General features: G+C 44.7%; 1 protein-coding gene across 2 annotated transcripts in view; it reads right to left on the bottom strand.

Moving 5' to 3' along the window:
* ADAMTS12 (ADAM metallopeptidase with thrombospondin type 1 motif 12) overlaps positions 1 to 23,811 on the bottom strand; it is a 345,960-nt gene that overhangs the window by 313,957 nt on the left and 8,192 nt on the right. The gene's annotated exons all lie outside the window — the stretch shown is intronic.

Below are 23,811 nucleotides of genomic sequence, written 5' to 3'. Positions count from 1 at the left end.
ACATATATATGTGTCTTTCTGATTTTGGAGGATGCATATATTTTGTAGGATATGTTTTGTAAAATATATATGAGTAGGATATATAGTTCTACTTTTGTGATTTTTATGTTTATGATTGTCTGCCTTGAATCGGTTTTGATTCCAAGTTACTTGAGGGCAGGGATCATGCCTCTTTGATGTAAAGTTTTATAATACTATTGTGCCTTAGGTCCACTGTAGCGCCAAAGTACCTCGAACCCTTCCCGTTTTTTAATCATCATCACTGTGTGATCAGCTCTTCCTGCCTCAGTTGCTTCTGAGTTTGAATCAGTTCCATATTCCCTCAGCCATTATTATTGGGAGGATTTCATCTCCACGGAAACCAGTTAAAGGAAGAGTCTTGATGTATCAGATACAGTCCTGAGTCAGAAGACCTAAATTTTTTTCTGGCTCCCTCAGTGACTAATTTAATGATATGTCAAAAAATTTCTTCCTCCCCACAAAAGAAAGAATTATTTTTCACAAATTTTCATAATCACTGTCTCTTGGGTGAGGATTAGAGTGTGTCACTGGATACACAAGAGTCCTTTGCCCCCAGAAACAGGCTGTTTGGTGGGCTTTGGGTCTTGAGATCCAGTCAGTCAGCCAATTATATTTATTGAGCACTTACTGTGTGCAGAGCACTGTACTAAGCGCTTGGGAAGTACAAGTTAGCAACATATAGAGACAGTCCCTACCCAACAATGGGCTCACAGTCTAAAAGGGGGAGACAGAGAACAAAACCAAACATACTAACAAAATAAAATAAATAGAATAGATATGCACAAATAAAATAAATAAATAAATAGAGTAATAAATATGTACAAACATATATACAGGTGCTGTGGGGAAGGGAAGGAGGTAAGATGGGGAGGATGGAGAGGGGGACGAGATCCAGCCCTCTGCTCCCTCTTTGCCCCAAGTCCCATAATCTCAGCCAGCCCACCTCTAAGCCTACATTCTGAAGCACCGTGGCTCAGTGGAAAGAGCCCGGGCTTTGGAGTCAGAGGTCATGGGTTCTAATCCCGACTCCACCACATGACTGCTGTGTGACCTTGGGCAAGTCATTTAACTTCTCTGAGCCTCAGTTATCTCATCTGTAAAATGGGGATTAAGATTGTGAGCCCCACGTGGGGCAACTTGATCACCTTGTATCCTCCCCAGTGCTTAGAACAGTGCTCTGCTCATAGTAAGCGCTTAACAAATACTATTATTATTATTATTATTAATATTATTATTATTATAACAAAGTTGTGAGGCTTTTAGACGAGCAGTGGCCAACTCTCCTGAACTGGAGAGTCACAAACATAATATGGACGAGAGCCACAGGTCAAAAAACATTCCTCTAACTGGATTGGTGCATAGGTGTCCTAGGAGCGGGGCAGAGGGTTGGGGAGAAATGGAGAGCAGGGGTTCCTGGGGGAGGTAAGGGTGGTGTGAGAAAGACAGATCTCTAGACTGTAAGCTCCTTGTGAGCAGAGTACATGTCTACCAACTATTATATGGTACCCTCCCAAGGGCTTAGTATAGTACACAGTAAGTCCTCAGTAAATACCATTGATTGATTAATTGAATGATTGGAGCAGGACTGGATGGGGGGGGGGGGGGTTCAGGTGTCACACTTCACCCCATCCTTGGGTGACTGCATCACTGTTGCCAATAGGGCTGGGGGAGGAATAGGGGTTACTGAAAACCACCACAACTGGTGAAATAATAACTGAAGCATATGTTTCTAGCCCCACCAAAAGCCACTTATAATAACAATAGTACTTGTTAATAATAATAATAATAATAATAATGATGATGATAATAACTATGGTATTTGTTAAGCACTTACTAGGTGCCAGGCACTGTACTAAGCACTGGGGTGGATACAAAACAAATCAGGTTGGACACAGTACCTGTTCCACATGGGGCTCCCAGTCTCAATCCCCATTTTACAGATGAGGTAACTGCGGCACAGAGAAGTGAAGTGACTTGTCCATCAGTCATCAAATGTCACATAGCAGACAAACGGTGGAGTGGGGAGTAGAACCCATAACTTTCTGATGCCCAGGCCCATGTTCTAACCACTATGCCAAGCAAGCATTCTCCTAAGCTCTGGTGTAAATACAAGGTTGTCAGGTGGATATAGTCCCTGTCCCACATAGGGCTCACACTCTTAATCTTCATTTTACAGGTGAGGTAACTGAGGGCCAGAGAAGTGAAGTGAATTGCCTAAGGTCACACTGCAGACATGGGTCAGAGCCAGCATTAGAACCCGTGGCCCAAGAACCACATTTTGGCCACCCCTGACCAAGACCAACCCTCTCCAGGGTAGTGAAGAACACTGAGGAGTTTTTGCAGTTAGAAATTCAAGGAGAGGGTCTCACCACCACTGGCAACACCTCTGAAAACAAAGATAATGAGCTTCATGGTGATGCATTTTCTTTCATCATAAAATAGAGTTTGATTTTTTGGGTAAGCAACATAGTGATTTAAGAGTGTTGTTTAGGAATAAGCTGAGTCTTTGTTCCTTTAAAAATAACATTCCTCTCTGAATCTGTTTATGAAAATATAAACTTGTAGTGCTTAGTGTCTGCCAATTAAATAACCCTCTCAGGCAAATTGCAGACTATGTGACTTCCAGACTACTATCAGGATGCGGGAAGAGTGAGTTTAATTCTGAAGGTGGTTTTCCATCAGAAAGCAACAGAATGTGCTTCTGATACCTCAATCCTAGGTATATACGGGCAGTCTTTGTCTTAAGACATTTCAGGTTACTATCAATGTCATATAATTCTCTAAATTTCTATTTCAATCTATCAATATTTATTGAGGGCTTACTTTGTGCAGAGCACTGTACTAAGTCCTTGGGAGAGTAGAAATATTCCCTGCCCACAGTGAGCTTACAGGCTACAGGGTGAGCCAGACATTAATATAAACAAACGAACTACAGATATGTACATAAGTACTCTGAGGCTGAGGGAGGACTGAACAGATGAGCAAATCCAAATTCAAGGGTGATGCAGAAGGGAGTGGGACAAAAGAAAATGAGAGCTTAGTCAGGGGAGGCCTCTTGAAAAATATGTATCTTCAATAAAACTTTGAAGTGATTGTCTGTGGGATACGAAGAGGGAGGGTGTTATAGGCCAGAGGCAGGACATGGACAAGAGGTTAGTGGATAGACAAGATGGAGTTTCAGTGAGTAGATTGGCATTAGAGCAGTGAAGTGTGTGAGCTGGGCTGTAGTTGGAAAGCGGTGAGGTGAGGTAGAAGGGGGCAAGGTGATTGAGTGCTTTAAAATTGATGATAAGGAGTTTATATTTGCTGCAGAGGTAGATGGACTATGACTGGAGGTTCTTGAGGAGTGTGGAGACATGGACTGGATGCTTTTGTAGAAGAATGATCCGAGCAGCAGAGTGAAGTGTGGACTGGAGTGGGGAGAGACAGGAGGCAAGGAGTCTGATACAGTAATCAAGGCAGATTAGGACTTGACAATGAATGTCTCAGTTTTTGTGTTTTATGATATGAGCCATCTTTATGGCACTAGCACTGGGGATGTGGAAGAAGGGGTACGAAGAGCATGCATGGGAGCCACAGGGCCGGCCATGGTAAGATAGAAAAGGATTGCACAGTTAAAACAGTATGGGAGGATGGGGAGGCAAGCAAGATAGACCAGAGGGGTTCCGTGACAAGTTGGTGCATTTGCATTGCAAAAGATTCACTCTGCTGCTCGGATCATTTTTCTACAAAAACATTCAGTCTATGTCTCCACACTCCTCAAGAACCTCCAGTGGTTGTCCATCTATCTCTGAGGCAAAATCTCCTTCAAGACAAACAAATGGTATATAATGGCTACTGATCAATCTTCTCACGGTTTCAATTACTAGATTGTCTGATCTCCCCCAGCAGAGGGAGGCCCTGGGGAAGAGGGAGGTGGTACTTTCAGGGAACCTTAGTAGGAGAAAAGAACTCCCTGGAGTGGACTGTCCTCTGAGGCCATGCACACTTGTGGCTTCCTCCAAAACTGAAGATTGTGTGGGTGAAGAGTGATGCATGTGTGCTTTCCATTGCAGAGGTGGCTGGAGCAGGATAGAGGATGTTCTGGATGGGGCTTCCTGGTCCCCCAGACATAGCCTTCCTACTCCCCTCCATTCTGTTCTCCCAGCCTTGGGGGCAGCAGGGACAGGAAGAAATTTGTTTTGCCTTTTAAAGCTGGCAGTGAGAACAGGATTAAGGTTAGAGAGGAGGAGAGAGGAAGCCTAGTGGAGATGAAGACTGTTGAAGAGTGTTTTAGTTGACCAGACTATCTGGTCCTCCCAACACACCCCGTTTAGGATTGGAAGGTTAGGAAACCTTTTTATCTCAATGCAAATAGAAGTTAAATACGGCAGAGTGATGGTAAGTTCAGGTAGAGGAGGCTGGGAAAAGAAAGGAGAATTGGACCACTGGGAGGGCATATAGGGTGGACTGAGCGACAAGATGAAAGCAGCTTTTGCCCGATGATGACAAGCTGATCTAAAGATGCCAACTGAAATAAGGATTTTTTTCTTGGGAGTGGAAATGACACCCTAGTAGAAGAGTATTTGAGGTTATGTATATACGAATGTGTATGTGTGTTTTTGTGTGGGTATCCACTAGATAGTAAGATCCTTAAAGATAAGGATCATGTCTACTAACTCTATTGTACTCTCCTAACCACTTAGTTTCTGGCTCTTTGACCTGTCACACACACATGCAAATATGTTTTTTTGGTATTTGTTAAGCATTTTCTATTTACCAGGCATTGTTCTAAGTACTGGGGTAGATACAAGGTAATCAGGTTGGACATAGTCCCTGTCCCACATGGGGCTCACAGTCTTAATCCCGTTTTCCAGATGAGGTAACTGAGGCATAGAGAAGTGAAGTGACTGGTCACACAGCAGACAAGTGGCAGAGCCAGGACTAGAACCCAGGTTCTTCTGACTCAGAGGCCCGTGCTGTAGTCACTAGGCAATGCTGATCTTATACTTTCCCCGAGACATGACTTTTGTCTATTTAAAAATCTAGTCATAAAAACTGAGTGGCAATGTACCTTAAAAGTCAGATTTTTGAGGTGAGTTCAGCACTCAAGGCCCCAAAATTGCTGATGTGCTGACAAGTTATTCCTCCAGAAAGAGATATTTGTTTTCTTTAAAACCAAAAACATAATCTGACCCTCCTTCACACTCTGAAGCAATCCTGTCTGGCTCTGAAAGTCAGAAACTGGCCCCCCACCAAGGCAGAGACATTCCAGATCAGTAATGCTGAGGGGTCTGAATAGAGGTCTAGGAAGCCCAAGAGGATGGGTCACTGGGAGCTAGAGGTGAGGTCAGAAAGATTATTTTGAATCTGCTGCCACAAATGCCAGTGATAAAACAGGAATCTTAATCTCCAGGCTTGTAACAAGAAATCACTTGGGAGACCAGTCATCTGAAGTTAAACCAGAGTCATCAAAGTTTTCCTCATGTCTTTCAGAACCCAGTCCCAGTCCTGCTGGGAACAGCTTTGTCTTCTATTGACTGCTGCACAGACTGTCCTGGGGGGCCAGAGGGCAAGGGGAGGGGAGTTTCCTGAATTAAGAAATAGGAGTTTAGAAAGGCATCAGAAACCTAAAAGTTCTGGTCAGGATTCAGTGCCTGGTCTATAAATCTAACACTCATCTAAATGTGCTTTCTGTATAGCCTTACTTCCTTTCTCCCTACAGCAACAGATCTGGAGAACATTTTGCCACCCTTCTCCTGAAATCAAAGGCATAGATAAAAAACTTGTAGATAAGAGAGGTACACTAGATTATTTATGTATACTTAAAAATCCCAGGCAACATAAATGAGGGAGACTTGCAGAGGAGATTCAGCTCACTGGAAGCAGTGTGACCTAGTGGGTAGAACAATGGCCCTGGGAGTCAGAAGGACCTGGGTTCTAATCCTGGCTTGGCCACTTACCTGCTGTGTGACCTCAGACAAGTCACTTCATTAATCTGTGCCTCACTTACCTCATCTGTATAATGAGGATTCAGGCTGTGAGCTCCATGTGGGACAAGGACTGCGTCCAACCTGATTAGTGCGGATCTACCCTGGAACTTAGAACATAGTAAGTGCTTAATAAATGCCACAAAAGAAAGGAAAAAAAACTGTCTTCCATCACTCTCATGTTTTCAACAGAAAGTGAGAGGTGGTTGGAAAAATAACCTCAACTTTCATTTCCACCCATCTTCATCCTCCTAACAGCTGAAACCTTCCCATAAGAGTGGCTATTCCTCCAAACAATGACTGCCAAAGTTTACAAACAGAAAAAAGCAATTTAAATATCACCTTTCTTGTGGGCATATTTCAAACTCGGTCCTTTCAAATTGGGAGTCACCTTTTGGTCTTCAGGGATATGACCTGAACTTGCCTCCAACATCCATCTGATGACCTACATTAGCAATGCTTTCTGGAGGATTAGGCATTCCCCACCCCACATTGAATTATTCTTTCCCAAGTGCCTAGGACAGTTCTCTGCACACAGTAAGTGCTGAATAAAAAACATTGATTGGTCCATCATATTGGCAAATCGCTTTGTTTGCTATGAGCATGGTTTTTGGCCCCCTCCTCTACTGTTTGGTGAGATTAGCCTTAAAAAAACTCTTACTTTATAAAATAGTAGAATATGGGGAATAATGAGGAAAACTGACAGGTACAAATTTATATTCAGTTGGGGTGGGGGCATTATCGATATAACTGGCATTAGCAAGACAATGAATAAAATAATTTGTTTGTATGAGTAAATTATCTTATTCATCTTTCATGTTCTAACTCATTTTCTACCACTCTATCTATGTGTGTGGCACATAAGTATTTCCATAAATGATAGGTGTGGCTGTTGGGTTAATATGAACAGAGACAATGGGGAAATTAGGTGCAGAAGGTCTATTGGAGGAGATGGATTTCAAATGGTTGGCAAAGTGGAGATATCTGAGGTATGACAGATTGGACTAGGAAGAAGTTTTAGACAGGGGAAGAGCAGGAGAAAAAAGTAAGAGGCAGGAGAATCAAGAGCCAATAGACTTCAGTCAATTGGAATTTTGGCTTCATTTTAAAGGCAATAAAGATGACCATTTATTTTGGTAAGGTGAAATATAATTTCTTAAATCCAGTAAAACTGTCTCTGGTAGCATGCCTCAGGAGGAAAACTGTTGCAATGAAGATAACTCTAGATTTTCACATCTGAAGATTTGAGCACACCTTCTACTAAAGGATATTTCTGTGGGTGACTTTGAATCCTGATTATCATTGCTATTACTATGATTATTAATATCAATAATAATAATCATAGTAATATTGCATTTGTTAAGTGCTACATATCAATCACTGTTCTAAGCATTGGGATATATATAAATTAATCTGGCCAGATACAGTCCCTGTCCCACATGGGACTCACAGTCTAAGTAGGAGGGAGAACAGGCTAATTGTATCCCCATTTTACAGATGAGGAAACTAAGGAATAAAGAAGTTGGGTAAAAATTAATAATAATTATACTTGTTTAGCACTTGTTAAGTTAAACAAGTAGTGTCCTAAATGCTGTGGTAGATGCGAGGTAATCAGGTTGGACACAGTCCCTGTCCCACATGGGGCTCACAATCTTAATCCCCAGTTTACAGATGAGATAACAGAGGCACAGAGAAATTAAGTGACTTGCTCAAGGTCACATAGCAGATATGTGGTGGAGCCAGGATTAGAATCCAGGTCCTCTGACTCTCAGGCTTGTGCCCTTTCCACTAAGCTATGCTTCTCCTTCTGATTGCATCAAATTAATCATTGTTCATGAAGTTTCACCTTCTGTCTTTTGTTTGCTCATTTCTCCAGAAGATAATAATAATAATAATGGCATTTATTAAGCACTTATTATGTGCAAAGCACTGTTCTAAATGCTGGGGAGGTTACGAGGTGATCATGTTGTCCCACGGGGGGCTCACAGTTTTAATCCCCATTTTCCAGATGAGGTAACTGAGGCACAGAGAAGTCAAGTGACTTGCCCAAAGTCACACAGCTGACAATTAGCGGAGCCTGGATTTGAACCCATGACCTCTGACTCCAAAGCCCGGGCTCCTCCCACTGAGTCACACTGCTTCTCAAGAAGATCCTAAGTAGATCCTAAGTAGGCCTACCAAAAGCAGAAGTCATCACGGGGGGGGGGGGAAGGAGAAGGAGTGGGGAGGGGGGAGAGCGGCAGTCACCCATGAGCTCTGACAGCCCGGAGCAGAGTAAGCATCCAAACAATTATTACACTGAACCAAATACTTCTCCTATCCCACCTTAACTATTGCATCTGTCTCCTCGCTAACCTTCCTATATTCTATCTCTCTTTACTTCAGTCTAAACATCACCCTTTCGAACAGATTGTTTTTCTAAAAAAAGTTCAGCCCATGTCTCCCCTCTCCTCAAGCACCTCGAGCGGTTCACGTACAAGAATCAAATATCTATTCCTAATTCAGACAGCACTCCAGGGGTTTTGAACTGAAAGGAATTTAAACGATAATTCGAACATAATGCACTTTTACTTAACCCTTTGTACCACAGAGGTCTCTGATATAAGGTATACCACTCAGAATGCTCTATAAAGATGTTTTAAAATAAACATTTTAGGACAGGTGGAAAAGTCAAGGGAAATGGGGAGAGGAGAAGGAGGAAGAGCTTCCTTCTGAGGTTGTCAGTCAATTAGGTCCTGTCTTATTGGTCTAGGCCTGTCACCCATCACAAGATGGGGAGCCCCCCAACCCATATAATAATAATAATAATGGCATTTGTTAAGCGCTTACTATGTGCAAAGCACTGTTCTAAGCGCTGGGAAGGATACAAGGTGATCAGGTTGTCCCACGTGGGGCTCACAGTCTTAATCCCCATTTTACAGATAAAGGAACTGAGGCTCAGAGACGTTAAGTGACTTGCCCAAGATCACATAGCAGACATGTGGGGGAGCCGGGATTAGAACCCATGACCTCTGACTCCCATGCCCGTGCTCGTTCCACCTCAAGAGCCTTGATAGTGCTCTTATGGAAATACAGAAAAGAATGGAAATTTGCTCCAACGGCTACAAACCCCAGGTGAAAGTAAAGATTCATGGACATCATGTAATTGCTCTTGAGTTCTCATTCTTGAGCAAAGCCCTAAGGGAAGTTCCCAGAGGATCTACAACTGAAGCCCAAGCCATATTCTAAAGGCCAAAGTAAAGGGTAGTTTATGGCTGCCGTGAATGTTTCCACTGGGTTCTGGGAACTGAGCTGGGGTGTCAGTCTTACATGGAGAAGGTTGTAAAGGGTCTAGCATTGCATTGATGGAGAGTCCTATTACACCTTTTATTGTGATCTTGATTTAGTCCCCATTCAGGCTCTCCCTCCAGCCATAAATCTCTTCAGTATCAATTCCCATGAGCCAGAAACAGGTTCTTGGAAAACAAAGTGATTCCTATGCAAATTGGAATAGGCTGACCTAAAAGCTAGATGGGTGCCCAGTGTATGACACTGGATTAGTAAATGGACAGGAAAAGTGAGAATGGCAATGGAGGATTTAGTCACTAATCTTGTCTCTCCAACTCAGCTTTTAGTAGCCTGAAATTTCAGTTTTCAATCCATCCTGCCATGGGCCGTTAGGTTCTGGGGGGTTTCTAATATGTTGCTGGGCATTCTACAGGGCATTCTGCACTCCCTTCTTTTTATCTGCTTAGCCTTTTCTCCCTTGCAGAAGGGGATTTTTCAAAGGCCCTATCTTCTCCACAGTTTACATTTCTGGCTTCCTCTCCCTCAGCATTTAATTCTTTAAAAGAATGAGCATCTTTGCTTTGCCTACCACTTCTTATCTTAAGTACCAAGGGGGCAGTCCCATCTGTCAGTGAAATCACCTTTATCTTGGGGGCTTAAAGCTCCAAACAGGCTGCATTCCTCAAGCTGATTCAAATCCTGAGGAGCTAAGCAAACTCAGTGAAAAGCTTCTCTTATTTAAGATTTCTAGTGCTCCCAGGTGCCCAGGCTGGGCTTACCAGACATGAATGTTCTGGAAAAGCACATTTCCAAAGGGCTTGGGAGAGTTATTAACTGATAAAAGAAAGTTCTCCAAACTGTGGCCTTCAAGATGTCTTTTTTCACTCTTCCCCTGTTTCTATGAAGACCAATATCCTTATTGTTACCAGACAGATAGTTTCTGCCCAGTTGGCTTCCTGACTGGTGGACAGGGAGGCAATATTCATCCTCCTAAGTTATGGAGGCAGACCCCAGACCCCAGCCAGTGGGGAGGGAGCTCCAGCTCCCTACGGATATGGGCAAGCAGTGCTCAGAATGTGGGAGGAGACGCAGAGGGGGCATCCAGCTCCTCTGGGATTGAGACATGTGTGAGCCTAGGGCCAAACCCTCTCTCCACCTATAAATCTTGGGCTGCCACTGTGGAGGGCTGACATTTCCTGGCCCATCTCCTCAGAGATCAGACCCATTCATTCATTCATTCGATTGTATTTATTGAATGCTTACTGTATGCAGAGCACCCTACTAAGCGCTTAGGAGAGTACAATGAAATAAATGAATACATTTCCTGCCCACAACAAGCTAGAGATGAGCTTACATCCGACTCTGTCTCCCTCCACCTCCCCCACCCAATATGTTCTGCAGTAGGGCAGCAGGCAAAGCTTGGCCTAACCCTTCTGAGCACCTCCTTCATAATCATCATCATCATCAACAGTGGTATTTATTGAGTGCTTACTATGGTCAGAGCACTGTACTAAGCACTTGGGAGAATAAGATACAACAGAGTTGGCAGACACATTCACTTCCCACAAGCTCACAGTCTAGAGGGGGAGACAGACATTAATATAAATACATAATTTATAATATATAATTTATGAATATATACATAAGTGCTGTGGTGCTGAGGGTGGGGAGAATATCGAATGTCGTAGACAATAATTATAATAATTGTGGTATTTGTTAAGCACTTACTATGTACCAGACACCGTACTAAGCACTGGGGTAGATACAAGGTAATCAGGTTGGACGCAGTATCTGCCCCACATGGGGCTCACAGACTTAACCCCCATTTTACAGATGAGGTAACTGAGGGCCAGAGAAGTGAAGCAACTTGTCCAAAATCACACAGCAGACAAGTGGTGGAGCCGGGAGTCCTTCTGACCCCCCAGGCTTGTGCTCTATCCACTAGGCTACACTGAACATGCTATGCAAGTAAGTGCACAGATACAAGTGCATAGATGATAGATGATTCAGGAAGAAGTGGGAGCTGGGGAAAAGAGGGTTTAACTGGGGAAAGCCTCTTGGAGGAGATGTGACCTTAATAAAGCTTTGAAAGTGGAGAGAGTGGTAGTATGGTGTATTTGGAGGGGGGAAGAGTTCCAGGCTATGGGAAAGACATGGGAAAGGGGTCAGCAGCGAGATAAATCAGAACAAGGCACAGTGAGTAAGCTGGCACAAGAGGAGTGAAGTTTGCAGACTGGGGTGTAGAAAATCAGTGAGGAAAGGTAGGAAGGGAAGAGCTTATTGAGTACTTGAAAGCCAATGGTCAGGAGTTTCTGTTTCATGCACAAGTGGATGGACAACCATTAGAGGTTCTTGAGGAATGGGGAGACATGGACTGAACTTTTTTTAGAAAACTGATCCGAGTAAAGTGAAATACGGCCTGGAAAGAGTGGGTTTTAACAATGTTGGGAAGGATGTACCAACAGGATTTGGTGACAGATTGAATATGTGGGTTGAATGAGAGAGATGAGTCGACAACGATGCCAAAATAATGGGCTTGAGAGATAGGGAGGAGAGTGCTATTGTCTACAGTGATGGAAAAGGCAGGAGGAGGACAGGGTTTGGGTGAGAAGATAAGGAATTCTGTTTTGGACATGTTAAATTTGAGGTGTAGGTGGGCCAACCCGAAGGCAGAAGGAAATGCAAGACTGTAAAGAAGGGGAGAGGTCAGGGCTAGAGATGTAGATTTGGGAATCATCTGCATGAAGATGGTAGTTGAAGCCACAGGTGTGAAGAAGTTTTCCAAGGGAGTTGGTGTAAATGGAGAATAAAAGCGGACCTAGAACTGAGCCTTGAAGGACCCCACTGTCATAGTTAGAGCCTGCAAAAAATACTGAGAATTAGCTGTCAGAGAGATAGGAGGAGAGCCAAGAAAGGATAGTGCCAGTGAAGGCAAGGTTGGATAAAGTTTCAAGGAGAAGGGGGTGATTTGCAGTATCAATGGCAGTTGAGAGGTCTAAGAGGCCTAGGAGACAGTAGAGGCCATCAGATTCGGAGAGAAGGTCATTGGTTACTTTAGAAAGGGCTGTTTCGGGGCATGAAGCTGGGGGTAGCCAGACTGGAGGAGATCAAGGTGAGAACTGGAGAGGAAGTGGAGACAGCCAGTGTAAACAACTCTCTCAAGAAGTATGAAGAGGAATGGAAGGAGGGAGATGAGACAAAAACTGGAGGGAGCTGAGGTCAAGAGATAGGAGATACGGAAGCATGTTTGAAAGCAGTGGGGAAGAAACTGCTGGAAAGTGAACAGCTGAAGATGGCAGTCAGAGTGAAGGAGAGATGGTATGAGTGGTTTGATAAGGTGTGAAAGGATGGAGTCGGAAGCACAATGGAGGGGGTGGATATCCACTCCTGCTCTCCAGCGCTCAGCCCCAAGGTGATGGGGGCCCTGTGCCAACCTAGGAACTTGGTCATCTGTGCTGTGGGACTGAGGCCCCTTACTCACAACCCTCCCTCCACTCTCCGCAGCCCCTAGATCCTGCAATCTGGAGTCCGGCAGAGACGTAGCTCGGCTCCTCGTCTCCCCTTGGCCCTGCAACAGCGGGGACTCCAACTCTGACGCCCGTAATAATAATGATGGCATTTATTAAGCGCTTACGATGTGCAAAGCACTGTTCTAAGCGCTGGGGAGGTTACAAGGTGATCAGTTTGTCCCACGGGGGGCTCACAGTCTTAATCCCCATTTTACAGATGAGGTAACTGAGGCCCAGAGAAGCAAAGTGACTTGCCCAAGGTCTCCCCTTGGCCCTGCAACAGCGGGGACTCCAACTCTGACGCCCGTAATAATAATGATGGCATTTATTAAGCGCTTACGATGTGCAAAGCACTGTTCTAAGCGCTGGGGAGGTTACAAGGTGATCAGTTTGTCCCACGGGGGGCTCACAGTCTTAATCCCCATTTTACAGATGAGGTAACTGAGGCCCAGAGAAGCAAAGTGACTTGCCCAAGGTCACACAGCTGACAATTGGCGGAGCCGGGATTTGAACCCATGACCTCTGACTCCAAAGTCCGCCTCTTTCCACTGAGCCACGCTGCTTCCCCGCAGACTTCCCCATAGTCTGGAATCCAGCTGAAGGCCAACCCCGACACCTCACCTCCACCTGGCATCTGAAGATTTGGATCCTGGCCATAAAATCAATCTGTCAATCAGCGGTATTTATTGATTCCTTACATTGTGCAGAGCACTCCACTAATAATAACAATTACAGCATTTGTTAAGTACTTACCATGTGCCAGCCACTGTACTAGGTGCTTGGGTGGAGACAAGCAAAACATGTTGGACACAGTTCTTGTCCCATGTGGAGCTCACAGTTTAGATCTAAGCACTTAGAAGAGTACAGTACAGTTGTTAGACATGATTTTTTGTCTAATCCCAGCTCTGTCACTTGTCTACTGTGTGACCCTGGGCAACTCACTTAACTTCTCTGGCCTCAGTCACCTCACCTGTAAAATAGAGATGAAATCTTCCTCCTTCCTTTAGACTGAGCCCTATGTGGGAAAGAGACTGGGTCCAACTTGATTATCTTGCAACTGCCCCAGTGCTCATAGTACAGCCCCTGACACAAAGTGAGAGTTTAACAAGTCCCAAACAAGCAAACCAAAAACAAATAATAGTAAAAATAGACTGTGGTCTACATCTTGCATCTGCCCCAGTGCTTATAGTACAACCCCTGACACAACCCCTGACACAAAATGAGAGCTTAACAAGCACCAAATCAACAAAGAAACTAATAATAATAAAAAGAACGGGCTGATAATAGACTACAGTTTACATAAGTCTATGCAGGTCACATGCATATTCAGTTATGGCTCTTAAAAAAATAACAGTTCTCCCCATCACACTCCCACTAGAAAAGAGTCCCTTCAGGCCTTCAACATAATCACCATCACCACCATCATCATCATCACAACTTCATCATTTTCCTGCTGTGCGACCTTGGGAAAGTCACTTAACTTCTCTGTATCTCAATTTTCACACCTGTAAAATGAGGATAAAATACCAGTTCTCTCCCCTCCCTTAACCTGTGAGCTGTATATGGGTCAAGGATGGTGTCCAATTTACTCATATTGTATCTTCCCCAATGTGAGTACAGTGCTTTGCACATAGTAAACACTTAGAAAATCCCACAGTTCTTCTTGTTATCATTATCAATATTCACGTGCCAAGTACTGAACAAGGTGCTTGGTACCATTTAGAAAAAGTTGAAGATTCAGTCTCTTCCCTTGAGGCCTTTACAATCTAATGAAGGCGGGGAAAGCAGATCCAAATAGTATGCGTACAGTAGGAACAGAAGCAGCAGCATACATGCAAGTGATAAAAAATAAAATTGAGCAAAAAAAGAATGAGTAAATTAAAAGGAATAAATAAGTCAATATTCACGTGTGCCAAGGGTGGCTGGTGGGATGACAGGACCAGGAAGGAGAGAATTAGTCATGGAATACCTCCTGGAGGAGGTGCGATTTTAGGAATCTCTGGTGGTAGGGAGATAATTGGCCTGGCAGATTTGAGCTAGGAGAGCCGGGGAATGGGTCAGAGTTGAGGAAGTAGAGAGCCTCTTCCTTCTTTAACTGAGATTTACAAAAATTGGCTTAAAGAAACCGACTTTAGCGTTTGGGAAAATTGCCCAGGAAGAGGAAGGGAAGAAATAAAACCCTCAAATTGAGTGGCAGATTCTCAGCAGGGGTGTCATTTAGATTGAGAAAAGCGTCATCTGTGACAGGATGGATCTTTGTCCCCACTGGCCTTTCTTCAGAAGGCCCTGGCATGCTGGAAACATGTTTTCATCATCCAGCTTCCTGCCCGTGCTGTTTTAATGCTGCTTAATGAGCCCCTACAATGTGGGTGGCAGAGCTTCGGGATCTGTGTTTTCTGCAGGCAGGCTGAATCTGGGCCCAATCATCCCCAATTGGGGCAAGCTGGGCATCACTAACAAAGACTCTCCCCCAGTTTAGGACCCTGTGGAGTCGGAGAACCCCAGAGCACATCCGACGCAAACAGGGGTGCCCCACATCTCCATTTCAGCAGGAATCTCACAGGCTTTAGGTCCAGGCCCTTCTTCAGAAGGGGAGGGAGAAGAAGCCAAGAAGTTTTGCAGGGGCCATGCTGAAGAGAACTCTCTCGGGCATGTCCACATACTTGGAAATAACTCAAGTCCCAAGAGCCTGAGACAAGCCAGTGACAAAGCTGTGCTAGGGTGGTGTGATCGGTGGTAATGAGGGGCAGGGCTGGCCACACCGAATCACGAAATCCCAGTTCAGCTGCTCACCACAGGCTCCTCCTGCATCAGGCCCATTAACAGAGCTTCTAATGATTCCATGACAGAGTGGCAAATTTAACTTCCTGTCGGCATCAGGTTGTTCTGGCATCCCACACTGATGTCCAGTATCAGCCCCAGCTAAGTCCTTGCCCTTCCCTCCTGCCCTCCATTGCTGCCTGACTCATGAAAATGTTCTTTATCAATCAATCAATCAATCAACTTTATCCAGAGTTCCCTTCTCTCATTCCCCATCCTTAATGCCCTGTCCCTCAGACTGTGCTCCATACCAGGTCCCCTCGGGCCCTAATAATATCTGTGTGTCTGTCTCTCTCATTCTAGTGTAAGCATAGCATAGAGGACAGGGAACGTGTTCTCAGGGACAGGGAACAGTCTTCTAGACTGTGAGCCCACTGTTGGGTAGGGACCATCTCTATATGTTGCCAACTTGTACTTCCCAAGCACTTAGTACAGTGCTCTGCACACAGTAAGAGCTCAATAAATACGATTGATTGATTGATGTGTCTTCTATCTTAGTTGTACTCTCCCAAGTGCTCTCTGTGAATGCTCTGTTAGTAGCATTGATTAGTGATTGACCTACCCACCCTTGGGAGGAGAAGGTAGAAAGAAGCAAGGTTGGGGATGTTCATTTTGAAGTGGGATGATGAAGGTGTTGAAGAGCATGGAAAGGGAAAGGGCAAGGTCGGTTTCCCCAGGCAGAAGGCTGAGAACAGATGTGGCAAAACCAGAAGAGGCTGAGAGAGGCAGCAAAATCTGAAGAGGATGCTTTTCTGGAAGGATCAACAGCTAGCTGTAGGAGCCATCATGGAAGGCAGGAGGAGAATCGGTATGGATGAGAAATTACAACACGTCAAGAGAAAAATAGCTCTTACTTTAACTGAGTGTATTTACCTGTGAAATTTTATGGGATTGGTAAATCTGTTATCCCAGATCTTAAAATTTTAACTATTATCTCTCGCTACTTAACGGCGAAACTGTGAATATACATTTCCCATGTGGAAAATTGCAGTCTCCTCCCTGTTAGTACAGTGGTGCCTTTCATCCATTCAATTCATTCAATCGTATTTATTGAGCACTTACTGTGTGCAGAGCACTGTACTAAGCGCTTGGGAAGTACAAGTTGGCAACATATAGAGACGGTCCCTATCCAACAATGGGCTCACAGTCTAGAATGTTACTCCCCTCCTCAAAAATCTCCAGTGGCTACCAATGAACCTACGCATCAGGCAAAAACTCCTCACTCTCGGCTTCAAGGCTCTCCATCACCTCGCCCCCTCCTACCTCACCTCCCTTCTTTCCTTCTACAGCCCAGCCTGCACTCTCCACTCCTCTTCTGCTAACCTCCTCACTGTGCCTCATTCTCACCTGTCCCGCTGTTGACCCCCGGCTCACGTCCTCCCCCTGGCCTGGAATGCCCTCCCTCCACACATCTCCAAAGCTAGTTCTCTTCCTCCCTTCAAAGCCCTACAGAGAGCTCACCTCCTCCAGGAGGCCTTCCCAGACTGAGCCCCCTCCTTCCTCTCCCCTTCCCCATCCCCCTCGCCCTACCTCCTTCCCCTCCCCACAGCACCTGTATATATGTGTTTATACAGATTTATTACTCTATTTATTTTACTTGTATATATTTACTATTCTATTTATTTTATTTTATTAATATGTTTTGTTTTGTTGTCTTTCTCCCCCTTCTAGACTGTGAGCCCGCTGTTGGGTAGGGACCATCTCTATATATTGCCAACTTGTACTCCCCAAGCGCTTAGTACAGTGCTCTGCACACATAAGCGCTCAATAAATATGATTGAATGAATGAATGAATGAATAGAAGAGGTAGACAGACAACAAAACAAAACATGTAGACAGGTGTCAAAGTCATCAGAACAAATAGAATTAAAGCTATATGCAAATCATTAACAAAATAAATAGAATAGTAAATATGTACAAGTAAAATAAATAGGGTAATAAATCTGTACAAATATATACACAAGTGCTGTGGGGAAGGGAAGGAGGTAGGGCGAGGAGGATGGGGAGGAGGAGAGGAAAAAGGGGGCTCAGTCTGGGAAGGCCTTTTAGAGGAGGAGAGCTCTCAGTAGGGCTTTGAAGGAGGGAAGAGGGTTAGCTTGGAGGATGTGTGGAGGGAGGGCATTCCAGGCCAGGGGAAGGACGTGGGTCGGGGGTCGACGGCGGGACAGGCGAGAAAGAGGTACGGTGAGGAGGTTAACGGCCGAGGAGCGGAGGGTGTGGGCTGGGCTGGAGAAGGAGAGAAGGGAGGTGAGGTAGGAGGGGGAGAGGGGATGGACAGCCTTGAAGCCGAAAGTGAGGAGTTTTTGCTTGATTCATAAGTTGACAGGCAGCCATTGGAGACACTGGTGCACTTGGTATTATACAAGAAGTGACAATGTCTCTGCCCAACCTAAATTCTAGATGTGATTAATAGAACATTCAGGGCACCCTGAATGAAGGGTGACGCAGAAGAGAGTGGGAGAAGAGGAGAGGAGGGCTTAGTCAGAGGAAGCTTCTTGAAGGTGATGTGTCTTCAGTAAGACTTTGAAGGTCAGGAGGGTGATTGCCTGTCTGATATGAGAAGGGAGAGAGGTCCAGAACATACGCAGGATGTGGGCGAGAGGTCGATGGCAAGATAGATGAAATCGAGGTACAGTGAAAAAGTTAGCATTAGAGGAATGAAGTGTGCGGACAGGGTTGTAGTAGGAGAGTAGCAAGATGAGGTAGGGGGCAAGATGATTGAATGCTTTAAAGCCAATGGTGAAGAGTTTTTGTGTGATGTGGAGAATAACCCAGGTCTCCTGACTTCCAGGCCGAAGCTTTCTCCACTAGACCTTGGAGGTTACTGTTGCAATGACAAAACCAGTGTGTGGTACAACTGAAAAAGAGTACATGTTGAAGTGCTCTCAGTGCGATCTAAGTCAAGGACTTTCTGTATACATTTCTTGCCCACTCAGTACTAGGGCTCTAATAGTCACCAAAAGCCAAGTCGTCATCCTCTTTGTGTACACTTGATGAAAACTGTTCTAAGAGAGAGCAGAGGTACATTGTAAAAACAGGGGGTGATATTTAGCTAGCAGGAGTTAGGCTGAACACTGGTTTCCCGGCTGACCTAACTTCCATAAAATCACATCGGATCTGGGTAGTGCTAAGGGATTTCCATGCCTGGGCACTTAATCCGGTCTCCCCTCCTGCTCTTGTCCTCCCTAACACCAACATCCAAGAGTCAGTGGCAGCCGACAGACTCTCGGTGACTCCCTCTGGGAAGAAGCTAAGAGAGAATCAGGAAACTAAGGAGCAAATACCAAAACCCTGCCAGCCCACCCACAACCAGAGTCCATTTTGGTTTGGGCACAGCGCTGTCAGCACTATAGATTCTGCATTAGCCAACACCCAAACCCATGGGCAACATTCACCTCTAATGGTGCCACCTTCAAATAAGGACTACCCACACTCCCACACCCCCATACACACCCACAAAAAAACAATGTGGAACTCCACCCCTTTACATAACCTTCCTTTTTTTTCTCTTCCCCCATTCCCAGTTTTGCTTCTTAGCTAGAGGCTGACCGGCTGAGCTTGTTCAGTGGTATGGAGGGAAACGGAAGACTGTCATGAGCACTCTAGCAGTCTTGGGCAAGTGCCTTCTCCCTGCTTTATCCCGAAAGCCTACTCCTGCCTCAAAGGGACCAAAGCAGTCTCTGCTGTGTTGTGTCCTATAAATCTCCTCACTGTTGACGAAAGCCATTGGGGACAAAGAGGGTTAATCCAGAAACAGCAAACATCCCATTTTCAAATTACTTTAGGAGCTCAGGCAAATGCACGGAAAATGCATGTCAAGGGGCACGATCAACTATCAAAAGAAAATAACTGTCGTTGGGTTTGTACCCCCCTTATATCTGGCCACTTCTCCCCCAGCAAATTGCCCACTCATGTGGATAAAAGGCTCCAAAATAGACTTTGCCAGATTGTTTATACTGACAAAATTGGACACTAATTTGATTTGCAGAAATTTTCCATCTAGGCTGCAACGTGGGCCCGTTTGTTGGTGAATATTTGCTTGGTCTATTGCTACAAACTGCGTAGTTGGAACGGAATCCAAAAATGCTCAACTTTCTAATCTTCAGATTCAGTTGAAATTCAAAGATTCCGGATTTCAACAGGAGATTTTATTTCAAGGCCTGGAAAAATTCTAAAACATCTAGGTATTTTCTTTAAAAATAATGGGGAGAAAAGGAAAAAAGGATACTTGAGAAATACACTGTTGGTACAACTAGTGGATACCCCTTCACACACACCACCACTCACATGTGTATTTCATACATGCACTTTTTATGCCTGTATAACAGAGCTGTTTGAAGATTCCACTGTCAAAAGAGAGATTATAATCCTGAACAAGCCCATGAAAATATGGTAGTATACATTTTCTGTCCCTTTCCATCCAACTGAGCAATATTCTGACACCAGTTGGATCCCCTGCTGACAACAGGACTTGCATGTGGGTTATTTTTGCAGGTGTGATGTCTTGCACTAAGCCATCCACACTCTCATCCCTAACCCTCTATATCTAATGGCACACATACTGAGAAGGCTGGTAGAAAGAACAGGTGAAGTCTGGCATCGCAGAGCAGATCTTAACAGCAGTAGACACTGCTAAGCCCTCATTCATTTCAAAAAACCATCTTTAGGTATGGTACACAGAGTGGTTAAGTAAGAAATGGCAAAGGGTCTTAGCCATTTTCTCGTTTAAACCATGGCAAGATGCATGCCTATCTCTCCATTAAATACAAATAAAGATGTAGAGGCCTATTATATATTTTGATACATCTTGCTTTCAGCCCTTCAGATTGTAAGCTCCTTGAGGAAAAGGCTCCAGATTTCTCTGCTCTCTGTGTTTATTGCAGAACCACGGAACCAGAAGGTGTGCATTATAGACCTGCTGGCAGCTGAAGATGAGAGCAGGTGGGTGGGTTTGTATGGACAGGCAAAGTGATTGCCTGATGATAGGCAGATCCGGAGATTCTGGAATATTAATTGGTCCAGTGATGAAATAAGAGAAGGGACAAAGTGAAGACTTTGTGGGCAGGGCTATAGTCCTTGGAGTGTAACCTGACCTCTCTTTACCTCTCCTAAAAATGGAGAATTTATAACCCTAAAACCATCCAGTCCTAATCAATGTGGTAAAAATCAATTTCTTTAGGCCATAGAATGAAAGTAGGTAGTCTCCCTCCAAAGAGTACTTCTGTCTCACCTAGTCTCTTCTTTGCCTTCCCCAAAACAAAATAACATACCCTTCTATTCTGCTTCAGGCGGGCTGCCTCTAATTCTGACTAAAACCCCATGCAATGCCTCTAGAGAATCTCATAGAACACAGAAAAATATTAGCCTCCACTAATGTGAATTGTAAAACTGACTGAAATAATGTTGTGGAACAAAAACACGATTACATCCTTTGAACCTTGGTATTCCAATGGGAACACTGAAGAAGGCGTGGTGGTGACACATTATGTTGGCAGCCACATTTGGCTGGAAGCAGCCAATGTCCACCAATGCTACTATAAATAATCCCACATCTCGGAGCTTGCTGTCAAATAAGGCCTTAAGTTGGAAGCCAAGGCTAATGGATCGAAACGAGGCTGACTAGATGACTAGTTTAAATGTGGACCGGCTATGGGGAATCTCTCATGGCCCTGCCAAATATCTGTTCTCATTCCTTCTCTCTGCCTCTCAGTCCTCTTCAAGCCAAAGAAAATCTTACAGATTACAGATGAGGGACAGTCAGCAATGAGCAATGAGCTGGGATATGTTCTGGAAGGAATTTTCCTGGAGAAAGTTCCAGTTTGAGCCTGAATCTGCAAGGATCATGCCTAACATTAGTGGGCAAGTTAGTGTCAATGAGGATTAGAAAGACAGACAGGTACAACAACTCAGTGTAATACCTCAGGGCCCACCCCGAGGACTCTGACATCAATCAATCAATCAATCAGTTATATTTATTGAGCGCTTACTGTGTGCAGAGCACTGTACTAAGTGCTTGGGAAGTACAAGTTGGCAACATATAGAGACAGTCCCTACCCAACAGTGGGCTCACAGTCTAGAAGGGGGAGACAGAGACATCATCTCATCAGCCCAAATTCAAGCTGCATTTCAATTTTTTCCAGCTGGCCCTGAACCCCAACACTGCTTCTGTCCTCCTGTCTTAGATGGCTTTGAGTCAACCCACAGAGTTCAGAAAGACTGAATGCGGGATGAAAAGATGGTGCTGAGCTAGGGCCAGCCTCGGTGGTGGGCAAATCCAAAGTGACGAAAGAGATGGTGGCATCCCAGATTCCTGCCACCAGCTCCCTGGAAATGATGATAACAATGATGTTGATGATATTTGTCAAATGCTTACCAGTATCAAGCACTGTATTAAACTTAGGGGTAGGGGTAGATACAAAACAATCAGGTCAAACACACTCCCTGCCCGAAGTTGGGCTCACAGTCCAAGGGTTGCTGGGGAAGAGTAGGTACTTTATCCCCATAATACAGATGAGGAAACTGAACAACAGAGAAGTTAAGTGACTTGACCAAGTCCCACAGCAGGAATGTGGCAGTCAGGATTAGAACCCAGGTCCCCTGATTCTCTGGCCAGCTAAACCATGCTGCTTCTGCATCTCTAGAAAGGTCTCGGATTCTAGCCGTACCCAGATGTTGTGCCCAAGCAAATGATTCTCATCCTGTATGAGATCTGAGATATGGTTTCTGTAACTACTAGTCCCCACAAAACTTTGGCGTTTACAATTCCCTTCTCTCCACTGCTGTCTTCTCCCACATTCATGACAAAAAAACTCTCTTGTGTGTCTTGCAGGATGGGTGTCTTGGGTGGGCGAGAAAAAATATCTTGTCTTGTGCCGTCGGGTCGTTTCCAGCCCATAGTGACACCACGGACCCATCTCTCCGAGCACGCCCCGCTCTCCATCTGCAATTGTTCTGGTGGTGTAGTCGTAGAGTTTTCTTGGTAAAAATATGGAAGTGGTTTATCATTGCCTCCTTATGCTCAGTAAACTTAAGCCTCCACCCTCAACTCTCTTCCATGCTGCTGCTGCCCAAACATTAGTCACCAGCTCTCCTGATTTACCCAGGATCAGCAATGAACAGAGCCAACATCATCAGCCATCGATCGGACTGATTCCTGAGGCATGAATCTGTTAGGCATGTAATGGGGATTAAACGTTCTACGACCAAATTCAAATTTCTTCCAAGTGATTCATCATTGTTCCCCAATAGCAGCCAACTTTAAGGTCTTGCTTTCCATGGACGCTCCACCCTGATCAATTCCCCAGGAAAATCCCCCCAAAGCCCCACTCCAAAATCAATTTATCCTATTTATTGAGCACTCACTGTGTGCCAAGCATTATATTAAGCCCCTGCGAAAGTACAGTATAGACAGAGTTAGTAGACGTTCCCTGCCCAACAGGAGATTACAGTCTAGAGGAAGAGTTTACAGTCTAGAGGAGGGGTTTGCAGTCTAGAGGAGGATTTTGTAATATAGAGGAGGGAAAAAACACCATCAAGAGCTGTAGTTCCCCACCCTCTTTATCTAGTTACCCCTTCCAACAACCAGCAACAACTAACAAACCACTTGAATCCATTAAGCAGCGTGGCTCAGTGGAAAGAGCACGGGCTTGGGAGTCAGAGGTCATAATAATAATAATAATAATGATGGCATTTGTTAAGCGCTTAGTATGTGTGAAGCACTGTTCTGAGAGCTGGGTTCCAATCCCGGCTCCACCGTTTGTCCGCTGTGTGACTCTGGGCAAGTCACTTCACTTCTCTGTGCCTCAGTTACCTCAACTGTAAAATGTTGATTAAGACTGTGAGCCCCAAGTGGGACAACCTGATCACCTTGAATCCTCCCCGGCGCTTAGAACAGTGCTTTGCACATAGTAAGCGCTTAGCAAATGCCATTATTATTATTATTATTAGTAGTAGTAGTAGATGGGGAACATTGGAAATATTGCAAGTGTTGTTAAAAACCCTCTCATGTCCTCAGCCCTCCCGACCGCATCACCTATGCATTTGAGTCTGCATCCTCTAAGCCCTTAGGTACTTCCCTCACCCCCCAACTCCAGTAGCACTATGTAAATATCTTTAAATTCCCCTACCTGCTTCCCCTACCTTTAATTTATTTTAATGTCTGTCTCCCCCACTAGACTGTAAACAACTCAAGGGCAGGGATAGCATTTACTTCCTCAACTGTACTC

The sequence above is a fragment of the Tachyglossus aculeatus genome, chromosome 3 (genome assembly GCF_015852505.1).
Source record: "Tachyglossus aculeatus isolate mTacAcu1 chromosome 3, mTacAcu1.pri, whole genome shotgun sequence".
NCBI classification, from domain to species: domain Eukaryota; kingdom Metazoa; phylum Chordata; class Mammalia; order Monotremata; family Tachyglossidae; genus Tachyglossus; species Tachyglossus aculeatus.
This window is presented reverse-complemented; position numbering and strand designations above follow the sequence as displayed.